This window comes from Sturnira hondurensis, unplaced genomic scaffold (assembly GCF_014824575.4).
Source record: "Sturnira hondurensis isolate 20B ecotype Veracruz unplaced genomic scaffold, ASM1482457v3 Scaffold0016663, whole genome shotgun sequence".
Lineage (NCBI taxonomy): Eukaryota > Metazoa > Chordata > Mammalia > Chiroptera > Phyllostomidae > Sturnira > Sturnira hondurensis.
Window position 1 is genome coordinate 16132896 of NW_028089294.1, and position 16566 is coordinate 16149461.

Here is a 16566-nt window from a genome sequence, read left to right on the forward strand (position 1 = left end):
AATGCATTTCTATTCATGTCATCCACATAAACTTAATGCCTTCCCCAAATAACTAAGCACTTAACATGCACTGTGGCCATAATGTTTTGAGTTTACAGTGCAAAAGGAAAACTAGCATGAATTTCTTTTTCGTTCTTCACAATTTCAAGGACAGACAATTCATTCTTACTATAGATCTTAGCAACCTCAGAATACAACTTTTTTCTTTTGTTATTAAGTCGAGAACTCTCACCTTTTCCTTGAACACAGTCTTTTCTCTTTCAAGTTTCTCCTTAGCATTTCTGAATTGTCAGCATCACTACCCTTGAGTTTGGGGGCCATTAGGTAAAATATGGGTTACCTGAACATAAACACCTGTGACACAGCAGCAGCTGATATAACTGAAACAGCTGCACGACTAACTGAGAAGGTTGAATATATAGTGCTGATACTCTGGACAAAGAGATGATTGATTCACTTCCCAGGTTGGACAGGGCAAAACAGGACATCATGAAATTTCATCACTGCTACTCAGAAAGGTGAATGATTTAAAACTGATTATTTCTGGAATTTTCCACTTAATGTTTCTGAACCAAAGTTAACTGTAGGTAACTGAAACTGCAGAGAGCAAAAGCATGAATAGAGAAGGACTACTGTACTTCATATACATACATTTGCATTATTCTCTAACTGCTGTTAGAAACTGGAACTTTCTTAGTTTACTAGTCCTGAGAGCATTTACTAGTCAGGTCAGATGCATGTGAATAAACGTCAACTCAGAAACCACCCTAGTCCAACATACTCAGCAATAAATACCTGTTCATTTAAGTAATGGGAGGAAATTAAGAAGATAGAGACAGAGAATAAACAGAAAAGGAGAGCATTTTGGGGTGCTCGATATTTTTGACTCTTGACCAATTCTAATCCACTGGTCTCTACATCTCTCTACGCTAGTACCACACTGTCTTGATTACTGTAGCTTTCCTTTGAGTCTTGAAATCAGACAGTGTTTCTTCCAACTTTGTGCTTCTTTTTCAAGATTATTTCACCAATTCTGGGTCATGTGAATCTTAGGAGCCACGTGTCAACTTCTGCCAACAAGCCAGTGAGAATTTTGATAGAGACTGCAATGACTCCATAGATCAATTTGAGTAGTAGCGCTGTCTTGTCTTCTGATCCATGAACACTGGGTAAATCTTTCATCTCTTTGAACAGTGTTTTCAGTACACAAGTCTCGCACTTTGATGTTAAATTTATTCCTAAATACTGATTCTTTTTGATGGCATTAAAAATGGAATTACTGTCTTAATTTCACTGCTAGTGTAGAGAAGTACATTTAATTTGGGTATATTGTTCTTGTATCCCACTTATAGACTTTCCGTTCTGAAATAATTGTACATTACATTAAAATTACATTACAAATAACAAAAGTCATTCTAACAAAAAAGAATTTCATCGAAGTAAACAAAAGAACCAGACATTACACATTAATATATAATAGAGCCCAAGAACTGCTGACTCTCTAAGTCAAGATGAAGTCTTTTTTGTTATACACTAATTTTAGAGACACTCCTCTAATTCATGAAGGCATTAAGATTCTCAGAAGTAACATAGAGAAGCCGGCTGTGAAATCTGATAAATTCCACAATACCAGTTAACATACAATAGTATAAAAACAAGAGAAGAAACACCACAAAAACAGAGAATTAATGTTTCTCTATGCACCGCAGATATAATGCCTTTTCTTACCCAGAAGTTGAATTTTCTTATTTGAAAAAAATAATACTTCCTTTAATACCTGTATTTATAATACCCATGAAGTGTTACAATTATTTTTATTGATTTGAGAGAGAGCCAGAAACACTGATTTCCTGTTCCACTTATTTATGCATTCCTTGGTTGATTCTTGTACATGTCCTGACTTGGGATCAAACCCACAACCACGGTGTATCAGGATATTCTAACCAACTAAGCTACCTGGCCAGGGCTCCATGTACAGTTTTAAATATTTATCAAGTACTTGCATTTTACTCCATATCCATTTGGTAAAAATACTATACACACACACGCACACACGCACACAGCCCTGGCTGGTGTGGCTCAGGGGACTGAGTACAGGCCTACAAACCAAAAGGTCTCCAGTTCCATTCCCAGTCAGAAATAATAATGGCACCAATGATTTACATTCCTGTGGTTTTAAGATTCACAAAGTGCTTCACATACATGCCTGCCTTTGATCTTGCCTTTTGCAGAGCATCTTTGGTCCCACTGTACAGAATAGCAAGCCCAAACCCAGAAATATCCAGACAGGAATTTATTCCCAATCATAGGGCTTGTTGAACATGAGCTCTGATAACAAATGCCCCAGTTTGAATCCTGGCTTTATTACTTATGAGTTATGTGACCCTGGGAAATTACTTAACCAGCTCTCTTTTGATCCAATGGGCCCAGGGAGTATGAGAGGCAACTGATTGATGTATTTATTCCTTGCACATCAATGTTTCTCTCCCCCTCTTTCTCCCTCCCTTCCCTTCTCTCTAAAAAAAAAACAAATAAAATCTTTTTTTAAATTTATATTTGTATCTCACAAGATAACCTGGAAAATCAAAAGCTCCAATGATAAAGTAAAATAATCATAATTACTATGTCTTAATTACTTTGAATTCAAAATTAGTATAGCAAAAATTAATGAGATTTGCTTTGTATCACGAAAATCGTAAGATTTATTTCACTGGAATCATATACTTCCAGGGGTAGTTTTTTTTTATTTTAAAGCCAGTCAAATTGATGGGGCGGGGGTTATTCCAACTTTAGTGATACTAACTTTGAGTTCTGATAACCCTCTACCATCGAACCAGCCTCCAGAGGTAGTTTTAAATTTGATATGTTGTAGTTAATACCTTGAATCCCTAATGAATTTCCTCCATTTCCTTTATTCCTGAGCTCTCTTTATATGCTCGTTTGACACTTTCCTGAAAAAAGGAAGGAGAAACTTCCATGTCCAACAACTAAGCAAAGGAGATTCTATGATAAAATACTATGTTGCTGCTTTTGCCATAATTTCCACTACCCAAAACTTAGGAGGCACCGTCCAGAAGACGGTGTTCTCCAGAATCTTCTGAAATTACCTGGTACCCCAGCATCAAAAGTAACTCTGCCTAAAATAACAATCTTGATCCCTACAAAGCTACCTCAGTCATATTTTGATGCTCTGTTAAGTTATACACTACACACCAATAAGAAAATACACCAATAAAGTGTGAATGCACTTTAGGAATTAAGAAAGGCTGTATGAAGCACAGTAATTAAGAGGATGCAGGCAAACATGGTCTCTGACTTTGCCACATACTAGCTGTGTTGCAATGGGTGAAGTTTTAACCTCTCTAGACCTACCTCTGGTTCCCCCAACTACAGCAGGAGTTATCATTTCCATTTCCAGTATGTTGTGAGGATTAAATGAGACCATGTGTAGAAGCCTATATACATAAAAAGCTCTCACTGAAACTATTAAATTGGTTTTGAATACTAATCTAGCTACTTCAGCCTTCTCCCAGTCTAATGCTTCACCAGGAGTGAGACAAACTCTCGTCCATTCTCCTTTTGGCCTGCCCTTACCTTATTCTCCTGATTATGGCTCCTTGAGCCACACCAAACTGTCCCAGGCAGCAGTATGACTCTCAGGTCAGTAACCCTCTTCTGAATTTTCCCTGAATTTGCTCACCTATCTCCAAACCTTTTGTTAGCTTTCCCTTTCCCCTTTATGGATATAAAAACTATATATAACTTGTCACATAACTAGAATTTTTCTAACTTGTTACAAAATGAATTTATATACAATCTTCAAAAGCCACCTAATCTTCAGAATCTAGGGCTTGTTGATTACCTGTTTCAAACTTATTAATCTATTATGCTTACTCCCCACTCTCACAACAACTTGTCATCTGGTCATGACACTTTTACATCAGAATACTTTGCATGACATCTGTTTACTCCATATTAGATAAAACACAGCTACTTTAAATTCCTAATTTACTTCCACAAACCTTTACCACCCCTTCACTTCTAACTTCCAGCTCAGGTTTTCCTTTGTCTAAAAAAACAACAAAGGCAACAACAAAATTCCTGTCAAGCAATCTCTTCTCTGGCTTATTTATCAGACGACAAAACATCTGATAAACAAGTTAAATCTGCACGGACCCATTTAGGACACCAGCCAAAGCACAAAACCATTTCACTCCAACAGAGTAGTGGAATTTGAATAGTGTTGGTAGGTCTCTCACCAAACAGTTCCAATAACAGTGTAAACTTAGCCACAAAGAGAGACTACAAATCCTGTAAAAGATGCAGTGAAAAATGATAGGGAATAACTGCTAAGCCACTGACAAATGAAGAATAAATGCAGGAACAGAAATAGATAAGAATGACAACACAAGTGGACTTAAAATTATATGAACACAAAATTAGGAGTTCTTTAAAAATGATTAAGACTTTTAAATACATTTTAATGACTCTTTATATCTACACCATAAAAGTCAAAAGGAAGGTTAAAGGATCTTATTTATACAATTTTGTCAGAAAAAGTATGCCACCCCTTCCGCACTAGAGTCTTTCTCTCAGTGCAAAATGGTACCCGAGAATTAAAATTATAATCTAAACTTTGTCAAATACAAGATAAAACTTGCTTTCATAAGTTTTAATTTAATTTCTCTTCAAGTTCCCAACATTTGTTTGTTTTGCATTATTTGCTAGGAAAATGTTCATTGTTTTAAATGGATTTCCTTTAAGTGACTTCTCTCAGTACCATTATTTCATAGATTATCCTATCATTTCACTTTTCATTTGTGTCAGTCTCTCCTACCAGATATGAATCGAGTTAGTAGGGACCACAGAAGCAATGAAAAAGGTATACCACCAGTCTGAGGACCCCTTTATACTACTAAAATTACTGAGGATCCAAAGAAGTTTTTGTTTATGTGGGCTATATCAATTTATATTTACCATATTAAAAATCAGAACTGAGAAAAATTTTACCTATTAATTTATTTTAAAATAATAGACCTATAAATAACATTTTTATTTAAAATAATATTTTCCAGCCCTGGCTGGTGTGGCTTAATTGATTGAGCGCCAGCCTGCAAACCAAAGGGTTGTGGGTTTGATTCCAGTCAGGGCACATGCCTGGGTTGCCTGCCCCAGGGCAGGCCAGAGCCCCAACCCTGGGGACATGTAAGAGGCAACCCACACACTGATGTTTCTTTACCTCTCTTTCTCCCTGCCTTCCCCTCTCTAAAAATAAATAAAACCTAAAAAAAAAAAAGGTTTTTTTTCTAAACAAACATAAAACAGTAAAAAGAGTGGCCTGGATTTTATAGTTTTGTAACTTTAATGTTCAGCTTAATAGACAATTTAATTTTCTTATCTGCTTCTGCATTCAATCTGTTGCAATAAGCTGCTTTGTTTGAAACACATGAAAAATAAAAAGTACATCTATGAAGTCTATTGCATAGATACGTAGCTGGAAAGGGATGAGCATTTTAAGAGCCTATTGAGATAATTCTAAATATTCTTCGACACTATAGAAGTGATATTTTCTTAAAGATTAGTTGCAATGTGGAATCTGAAACTATAGCAATGAATTTTCATATCCTATTACATTGAATTCATCTGTTAGTTTACACTTGGAGTGGGTCTTTTTATCCACACATGATTTTATAACATCATGTATTGGTCATTTGAAAAAATACTGGTTCACTACACAGTTCTTCCTTATGCTGACACATCTTATTACACAATATGAAAAGAAAGACAAATATTACCATGGACCTCATCAGGGGAATCTCTTATTGGAAAGCTGTCAGGCTCAAGGAGGAAAATGAAAGTTCTCCAGAATTTTAATTTTTCATTTAAAACCATAAATTATTTCATTGGCAACAAATATCATTTCATTCACTTGGGAAAGTGCCATCTGCCAAATACTCAAGTCTGAATAACAATAGTACACCAGTTGTTCTTCCAAGAATAAATGATGTTCCATGAAAAAGGTGCCCGATTCAGCCCCTGGCCAGGTAGCTCAGTTGGTTAGAACGTCATCCCAATACGTCAAGGTTGCAAGTTCAATCCCCCATCAGGGCACATACAAGAACCAATGAAAAAAAAAAAAAAGAACCAATGAATGCATAAATACGTGGAACAACAAACCATTGTTCCATTGTTTATCTCTCTCTTTACCCCCCTCCTAAAATAAATTAATAAAAAATTTTTTAAAGGCGGCCAATTCAATTTCACAAGATAATCATAGTCTCATAATGAGACAGAAATATTTTATAGTTACTTCTCATTTTGTCACACAGGAAAACAAGATGTCCACCCAAGAGTAAAGATTTATTAAACTTAAAAAAGTTCTTTCTGTTTCATTGAGGACATTCTTAAGCGAAATTAAACTTTTTTTTCTTCCTCGTGTGAGTTCATGGTGGTACAGAATACAGTAACTTTTCCAGAATTTACATGTCATACAATGTGTCCAAGGAGCCTGATCCCTACAATCGAGGAGCTTTGGTAGAAAACACAGGTGATAATGCAGAGAAAAGATAAATCTAAGACTGACACACACATACAAGTACTGTGTCCCCACACCAACACTGCTATCATCAAAACTATATGAACAGCTAAAGTTTTTAAATAAATGCCTTGCTATTTAAGGCATTAGTATTTTCAAGGTATGCTTCAAAACATTTAAATTATAGAAAACAAATCTGTAAGTCCTGAGGAACACTGCAATCGACATTATTTCTGGGATAGTTAGGATTGCCTATTTTTAACTACAGAGACAAAGACCCAACTCTACCGATGAACTAGGCAGGGGCCGGCTACTGGTGGCAGGTCCGCTAGCTTCAACCATGGTTCTGCTGTAGAAATTAAGATCACCTCTATGCAAACGAACTTTTTTGTGAGGAAAAAAAAAGTCAACTTTTTGGGCATAAAAATCCCTACCTCAATGCTGTTTAGAAGAAAAAGAAGCTATAGTATGTAATGAGATTGTATTATCAGATGAAAAACGTTTTTAACATATGAGATTATAGTGAGGCATAAGGCAAATCAAATATTCTTAATTTCAAACTTCCATTAAAGTGGAAGGAGGGGCACCCTAGCCAGTGTGGCTCAGGTGGTTGGGCGTCATCCTGCAAACTGAAAGGTTTCCAGTTCAATTCCCTATCAGGGCAGATGCCTGGATTGTAGGTGTGGTCCCCAGCTGGGGCATGTGCAAGAGGCAACCGATCAATGTTTCTCTCTCCCATTGCTGTTTCCCTCCCTTTCTTCCTCTCTAGAACCAATCAAGAAAACAAAAACTTTTTAACGCAAGGAGGAACATCAGTAGTCCTAGATATTTTCTCTCAAGAAGGAACCTACGTGAACTAATATACTAATTGCTCTGAAAAAAAACTTTAATTAAAAAACAACAGCATATACATAAAACAACTCTTTCCTCTGACTTCTACAGAAGAGGTATGAGATGTCATTAAGTTTGCTTAGCTGGCTTTAAACCTTGCCTACACAGTCTGAGAAAAATGACTCAGCAAGATTCAGCCCATATGTTAACAAGAGTTAAGAGATTAAACACTATTAAATTAAACACACATTTCTCTAACATGCTCAGTTTACAAACATAGAAAGAGGTTTAGAGGTTAAATGACTTGCTCAAGCTCACAAAACAAATGAACTTTGATAGAACCCTGTCTCTTTGCTCAATATTCTAATACACTTGTCACTAAAAGATCATCTCCAGAAAAAATGAAAGGCTCACAGTCACTGATAGGTTCTTTTACACACAGTCTCTCATACTCCTTAAAGATTAAACCACTCAATGTACATATAAGAGTTTAAATACATCTTCTGTTAAGTCTTTAACTGGAAATTCCAACTACAATCCATTCTGCACATTATCTGTGCCAGCCATCTTTTAAGAATTTAAATGTCACATCCCTGCTCAAACCTTCAGTAGAGCTCAAACCCCTTAACAAGGACTACCAGACTCGGCGTGATCTGGCCAACACCTTGTTCTTCAACACCTCTGCTTCTGTTCTCCCTACTTGACTCACATCTGCAACACAGACCTTCTTTCAGGTCTTTGAACTTGATAACCTTTCTTTACTCTTTCTAAGGACCTTTTTGTGACTATTTCCTCTGTCTGGAATGTTCTTTCTCTCTTTTCTCCTGCTTAACTTCTAACAACATCTCAGATATTGGCATAAATGTCAGTTCCTTAGGACAGCATTTCCTGTGCTATCTCCCCATGCCCCCAAATAGGAAAAGAGTAAGACCTCTGTTTATTCTGATTTCACAATGTATTTTCTACTCACAACAATGATCTAACTAGAGACTTATTCTGGTTCGGTGTATTCTTCTTTACTTGATGAATACTTATTGCCCCACCAAACTGCTGCTAGTATGGTCACTGAGTCCGTCTAACTAGAACAGTCTTCATGTACCATGTTTTCCAACATCCTGTCCACATTTACCATCTCTGCCTCAGATTTTAGACTTTTAACGCGGTCGCTTTAAAATAAGTGGAGAGGGCGTGGTAGACCNATTTTCTACTCACAACAATGATCTAACTAGAGACTTATTCTGGTTCGGTGTATTCTTCTTTACTTGATGAATACTTATTGCCCCACCAAACTGCTGCGAGTATGGTCACTGAGTCCGTCTAACTAGAACAGTCTTCATGTACCATGTTTTCCAACATCCTGTCCACATTTACCATCTCTGCCTCAGATTTTAGACTTTTAACACGGTCGCTTTAAAATAAGTGGAGAGGGTGTGGTAGACCTTCAGTTGGTACTACACACTTTTGCCAAGGTCTTACGTTGTTATGAGATAAATGTGTGCTATAAACAGTTACAACTTTTTAACATATGATTAAATCTAAAAAGATGGCCAGTGATAACCTGTCTCTATTTCCCAACCCTCTACAAATGCAAAATAACTGACATTTCCCCTTCTTGCACATCCAGCTGATTATCAAATATAATAAAAGGCAGCCATCTCCTAAGGAGAATGTTTAAAGCTGCTGCTTCAGCAAGATCCAAGAAGTCATCAGGTTACCTCCCAGTAAGTGGGATAAAGAGGAAACATGGAAAATTATAGGAGTGTATATAGATAAAATGTGCATAAGCAGTCCTTTCAGAATATACAGAAAGCCCTAACTTCTGTGGCTAAATTGAATGGACACTGTCCTGCAAAGCAAAGGTCACCAGTTCGATTCCTGGTCAGGGAACATGTCTGGGTTGGGGGTCGGTTCCCAGTTAGGGCACACATGAGAGGCTACGGATCGATGTTTCTATCCCTCTCTTCCTCCTTCACTTCCCCTCTCTTTAAAATCTTTTTTTAAAGAATATACCGAGTATAAATGTGTTTGCTACATTTTATCATTTATTTTAGCATGTATATCTATAACTAATGTATATGTTTTGCAATAAGCCCTTTAGACAATTCACTCAGAAAGTTTATGTTCAAAGAGAAAACAATGACATGAAGAAAAAAATCTGAAAAACACCACCATTTAATTCAAAGGCAGCAATTACTGTAATACTGTGTGAAGAAGAAAACAACACATATAGCTACAAAAGATGTCTTTAAAAATGTAATAATTTAATAAAATGAGTATTATAAAAGATTTTTTCATGATTTCAATTCCATGGTTTCCTGTCCGCTTAAAAAAAAAGGAAAAAAATAAGTATTAATCTGTCAGATTCATTAACAGAAGAAAACAAAGAGACCATAGATATAAGTGTTATCAGTATCATGTTTTAAATAGAAAAACCATCATCCCACTGATGGCAAGGACTCTTTCATCCAATTCATGGGAATCAACATAACACTTTTGAAAGTTTATTCTGTTTAAGGTGAAGCATCTGATATTACTATGAGTACTATTCTGAATTAAAATATGTAACACTAAAGATACATTTTTTCTTTTAATGATAATGAGAATACAAATTCCAGTGGTGTACAGTGCCATGGTAAAAACAATGATCCCGTTAAAAGCTAAAAAAACAAAAAACAAAAAACCTAAACCCTATAAAACAAAAAAAAAACATACTTGGAATAGCTGTGGAATACACATTCACAACTGCATACAAAAAGGCTACAATATTTTACCAATGGAAAAATAAGTTAATGCTAAAATTTAGAAATTCATAGTGACAACTCTAAAATTTGTGATCTACTTGATGATGATCACACACACACAGACACAAGAAAGGCAGCTTGTGATTTCTCTATTAATACGTGTCATCAATCATTTCAGAAATGCTTGAGCCTGTAAAAAACTGGTTTGGCCCCGGCTGGTGGGGCTCAGTGGATTGAGCGCTGGCCCAAAAACCAAAGAGCCGCTGGTTCCATGCCCAGTCTTGGGCACATGCCTGGGTTGCAGGCCAAGTCCCCAGTGGGGCGTGTAAGAGGCAACTACACATTAATGTTTCTCTCCCTCCCTTCCCCTCTGTCTAAAAATGGAGAAGAGAAGAGAAGGAGAGAGAAGGAGAGGGAAGGAGAGGGAAGGAGAGGAAAAGAAAAGAACTACTTTGTAGATCTTTGTAGATTTACTTGGTAAATCTACCTAAGTGTCCTACAATGGTAATTTTTATAAATGAATCTTCTAAATTTTGTTTGCATTTTTAAAATCAGTTGGAAGTATTAATTAAAGAATTCAACGAAATGAAATGCTCAAAGCATCTTTGGGTTTTAACGTCTTTGATAAATTGTTGTTACTGAAAACAAAAGAATGGAAGAGCAGATAAAGTGCTTCTCAGATGAGGTCAAGTTAAAGGAGTTCATCATCCCCAACCTCTTATTATATGAAATGTTAAAGGGACTTATCTAAGAAAAAGATAAAAATATGAAAAGTAAAATGACAACAAACTCACAACTACCAACAACCAAATCTAAAAAACAAAAACAAAAGCGAAGCAAACAACTAGAACAGGAATAGAATCACAGAAATGGAGATCACATGGAGTTACCAGAAGACAGGAGGAAAGGAGAGAATGGGGGGAAAGGTACAGGGAATAACAAGCATAAATGGTTGGTACAAAATAAACTGGGAGAGGTTAAGAATAGTATAGGAAATGGAGAAGCCAAAGAACTTACATGTACCACCAACAGAAATGAACTAAGGGAGGGGAATGCTGGAGGGAATAGGGGTATTGGGTGGAGGAGAGCAGAAGGGAGAAAAAAGTGAAATTGTAATAGCATAATCAATGGAATATACTAAAAAAAAGTTTACAAACAGGAAGTACCAAATGAAAGTGTCTGCAATCTCCAATTTATCTGCCCTAAAATACAACTTACGAGGACTGCAAAAGTATTACATGCCCAGCAAGAGTCATATGCTTCAAATTTATGTACTACAATTCCCAGATCAATGTCCTTGGAATCTTACAATTCCAGGATAATTATTTATTTCTGGAAAAAAAAAAATCGAACCAGTCTTCCTGAGGTACTAAAATGAACTAATTTACTTCAGATTCTTAGTATTCACTCAAAAACTGAATACCAACAAATGTCAAAATGGAAAATAGTGGGTAATAAGTATTAATAAGTAATAGGTAATAAGTAATAGGTAGTAAGTATTATGCTTATAAGTGCATTAAAAACATTATTTTTGACAAAAAATTAACGTGACTACCATGCAGATACAGAAAGGTATACATAAAAGTGAAAATTTAAAAAGTACTTATATATATGCCAATACATAAAATTATTTATACAGATAAGTACAGAATATGTCAGAAGAAAAAGTAAATAGCTGTTCCATTACTCAGACAAAGGAGTCATCTGTTTGTACGTATGGGTGCACATGAGTGACTCCCTGTTAGTTGTCTTAACTGCCCTTAAACAATACATCAGGAAATCACAGTCAGAACACTAAAAAAGAAAAGCATATTACAGAGCCTACTAAGGAATACCAGGACTAAGGAAACATATATAGTAAATAAAACAAAAGACCTCCATCTCTAGAATATTCACCTTGTACAAGACAGAGTAGCAGCAGGGACTATGAAGCCAATGTATCTTGGGCTCAAAGTCTTATATTCCACAATAGAAAATCAACACATAATGTCTAAAATTGATAAGTAAGTTGTAGTATAATCATATTATTTAGAATAGAATGGTAAATAACAGAATTAACTAAGAGTTAAAAGGGTTGTCACAGGACAGGGAAAGAGTGGTACAGGGTACTCCATTATCAGTCATATATTAGTACTGTTTAACTTTTCAAGTATGAAATTATTATTTTCATTAAAAGTCTTTGAAATTGGTTTAAAACATAAAAAGACTGGAGAGAGTAGATCAAGGAAGGCTATTATGCTGTGTAAGTAAAAAGTCAAGAAAACACTTGTTTAAACATGTCCACATTAACACAACTGTGGCTACTAAAATGCAAAAAAGTACGCTGAACAAAGGGCTTCTGGTCAGAGTTTTTAAGATCTTTAAAAAAAGGACTGAAAGATAAACATTGTTTTTTTGCAACACAAAATGTAATAACAACTGATTCATTCATGGATCAGACCACCAGGCAAAGTGTTATTGTAGAATAAGACAGAAACATAGTCTCAAAACACCCTATTACTACTTGTTATAATTACAAAGGAGGAAAGTACTTTCAATGGAGAAATGTGGCCAACAATATCTTACCCAAGGGCTCAAAGTTATTATCTCCAATATAACATGGGATAAAGTAACATCATGCATTTCCTGATGTGAGGCACTGAGGAAGATATCCCCTAGGTAGTATTTTGCCAAAAAGCTTAACTTGAATCCCAAATATAGAGGACTTTATTAACAAAATATTTAGACTCATTCAAAAATGTCAATGTCATGATATGATTTGTCCTAGATTAAGGAAAGAAAAAAGGACAACTAAATCCAATGGATAATTCTGAACTGGACTCTGGATACCTCCACTGCCAAACACCCCCTCAAAAAAGGCAAAAAAGTTAAGTAAGTTTAAATAAAAACTATAAAGCGTACAATATTATTGACTAATATTAAATTCCCCGGGTAAAACTATGATGTTGTAGTTATGTAAGAGAACACTCCTGTTTTGACTTTTGTTTTGAGGAGATACATACTAGAGTATTTACGAACCCACCGCTGTGGTATCTGCAGCTTACTTAAAAATCTTCAGATGATCTACCAAACATGAGGAATACAAACACAAAGCATGTGCACAAATGCAACAAAATGTTAATAATTAGAAAATCTACACGAAGGGTATGTAAGGGTAAGAACAGCTGCACTATTCTTCCAAATTTTCAGTAGGTTTGAAAGTTTTTCAAAACAAAAAGCTGGACGGGGAAAAGAAACTGCTGCACACCACGAGGAAGACTAGCCTGAGGACAAACAATTGACTAAGATACAGGATGGAAAAATGACCTGGGTTCTTGGTGAGGTTGCTAAGACACTTAATTAGCTAAATGTAAAAAGCTGGCACATTTTCAAACTTTTTGTTGTTGTTTAAGCCAGTCTGGGGGGTTTCATTTGGGAGGCGAGGGGCTGTTACTTTCTAATACATAAATGTATTTAAAAGAAGTATTTGGGCCTGGCTTGTGTGGCTCAGTGGATTGATTGAGTGCTGGCCTGTGAGCCAAAGGGTCACTGGCTCAATTCCCAGTCAGGGAACACACCTAAGTTACGGGACAGGTACACACAAGAGGTGACCACACATTGATGTATCTCTTCCTCTCTTTCTCCTTCCCTTCCCCTCTCTCTAAAAAGAAAAATAAAATCTTTAAAAAAAAAAGGTATTGTCACCAAAATTATATTGAGGATTTGGAGCAAAGGAGAGATATCATAGTCCAAGACAGAAAGGACTTATCCTTTCTATCTTATACAATCTAATACTATATTTTTTAAACTAATAGTCATTACTTTAAAAAATTAAGTTTTAAATAAATATAATTCAAATAAAAACAGATGCACCCAGTATTAGAAATCACTTTCCTGCGAACCAGAGGATCACGGTTCGATTCCCAGTCAGGGCACATGCCTGGGTCGCAGGCCAGTTCCCAGCAGAGGACCCATGAGAGGCAACCATACATCGATATTTCTCTCCTTCTCTCCTTCCCTCCCCTCTAAAGATAAATAAATAAATAAATAATTTAAAAAAAAGAAATCACTTTNTTCCTCTCTTTCTCCTTCCCTTCCCCTCTCTCTAAAAAGAAAAATAAAATCTTTAAAAAAAAAAGGTATTGTCACCAAAATTATATTGAGGATTTGGAGCAAAGGAGAGATATCATAGTCCAAGACAGAAAGGACTTATCCTTTCTATCTTATACAATCTAATACTATATTTTTTAAACTAATAGTCATTACTTTTTAAAATTAAGTTTTAAATAAATATAATTCAAATAAAAACAGATGCACCCAGTATTAGAAATCACTTTCCTGCTCCGGCTGGTGTAGCTCAGTGGATTGAGCACGGGCCTGCGAACCAGAGGATCACGGTTCGATTCCCAGTCAGGGCACATGCCTGGGTCACAGGCCAGTTCCCAGCAGAGGACCCATGAGAGGCATGGGTCGATATTTCTCTCCTTCTCTCCTTCCCTCCCCTCTAAAGATAAATAAATAAATAAATAATTTAAAAAAAAAAAAAAGAAATCACTTTCCTGACACAGGAATAAGGGCACTTACTATAGTCATTTACCACAGGATAAAAATATTCTAAACCAAAGAAAATGTCACACACAGAAATCCTAACTCCACCCCTTCTCTGAAAGCTCCTAGAATCGTAAACTGTTGGTGACTAGAGATTCTGTCGTTTCAGAGTGTTCTGTTTAAAGGGGTATGGTGTTTGATGTGAAAGAAATGGCTGCTTATTATCACTAAAATAAGTGATAAATTTAAAAAATCTCAGCTAAGTATCAGCTTTTTCAACCTAAAAATATGAATATCAAATCAAGCTCTTTGTACATAAAGAAGTCTGTTTATAACCAACCTCAAGATTATGTACCCAAAGAAATCACTCAGGTATAAGATATTTTTCTTTCTTTTTTTAAAATATTTTTATTTATTTATCTTTTAGAGGGGAAGGGAAGGAGAGAGGGAGAGAAATATCAATGTATGGTTGCCTCTGCCGAGGACACACAATGTATCGTGTGTCCCCTGCCGGGAACTGGCCTGCAACCCAGGTATGTGCCCTGACTGGGAATCGAACTGCGATCCTCTGGTTAGCAGGCCCGTGCTCAGTCCACTGAGCTATACCAGCCAGGGCCGAAGATATTTTTCTATAAAGTTTTTTATGCCACAATATGGCAGCCCAAGAGCCCCTGTACTGATATTTTAGGTTTGACCAGCACTATTGTTTCAGTTTTTGACTTTTTAAGAAGTCTGCATTTCTAGCCTCTCTGGTATAAAGTACTGGAAAGAATGTAGGCTTTGGAGTCTGACAGGTGTGGATCAACCATTCTGATTTCACCATCATTAGCTGTGGACCTTCTTGACTCAGTCACCTAATGTTCATAACCCTTACCTTTCTCATTAGCAAAATGAGGACATATAATTTTCCTCAGAGGATTACTATGAGAATGAACTGAAATAATATATATATATAAGCACTTCACACAGTGCCAGGCACAGAGCAGGTGCTCGGTCAATTATTTCCTTCTCTTTCTCCCTCCATATACTTGTACTTGTACTTCAAACTCTAAATTTAAAAAAAAATCACTTCAGTAATAAAGGAAGATTTTGAAAACTACTGGCACTAAGTTATCTGTTTCTACCTCCTAGTCTAATTTTTTAAAGCATCCTTCTATTTTATCTATTTATTTTTTAGAGAGAGGGGAAGGGAGAGAAACATCGATGTGGGAAACATGCATGGGCTGCCTCCTGTACACACCCAGCCTGAGGACTGAATCTGCAACCTAGGCATGTGCCTTGACCAGGAATCAAACTGGTGGTCTTTCGCTTTGTGGGAAGCTGCTATGAACACGGAGTGCAAATATATTGAGACCCTGCTTTCAATTCTTTGTGATATATACCAGAAGTGGTATTGCTGGATCATATGGTAGCTCTATTTTTAATTTATTTTTTAGTAATAATGCTCATCTTAAAGTATGGTCTTTACCCCAATAAACTCTTGGAGTATTTGGCATACGCTTTCTCAAATTTTGCATCCTGATTTTAAAAAAATCCCTAACATTATTCGAATAACATACTGTGTACTTTGTCCATACTACTAAATGTTAGAAGTGAGTTATACTCTAGTATTTATGTATGCTTGTGTTTGACATGTCTGTCTTTCCCACTAGGAGATAAATTCTCTAAGCGAAGAACGTCATTCAGTTCAGTGCCATACTCCCAAGATGTGGCACAGTAAGTACACACATATATGTTGAATGAATAAATTACTACATTAATCAAACAAATATACTGCTTCTCCATTTCACGTTTATTAGGGTCCTAAATAAGTAGTGCACTGTTAATGACTAGGAAGTAGATTTCCAAACTGATTGGTAAAGCAAAGATTCAGCAATTAGTGCTTCAAGATGCATCATCAACCAACTTTTATAAAGCACCCACTGTGTGCAA

The 16566-nt window shown here is 36.1% G+C and overlaps 1 protein-coding gene across 1 annotated transcript in view; it reads right to left on the reverse strand.

Moving 5' to 3' along the window:
* RAB10 (RAB10, member RAS oncogene family) overlaps positions 1–16566 on the reverse strand; it is a 65521-nt gene that overhangs the window by 31185 nt on the left and 17770 nt on the right. The window lies entirely within an intron of this gene.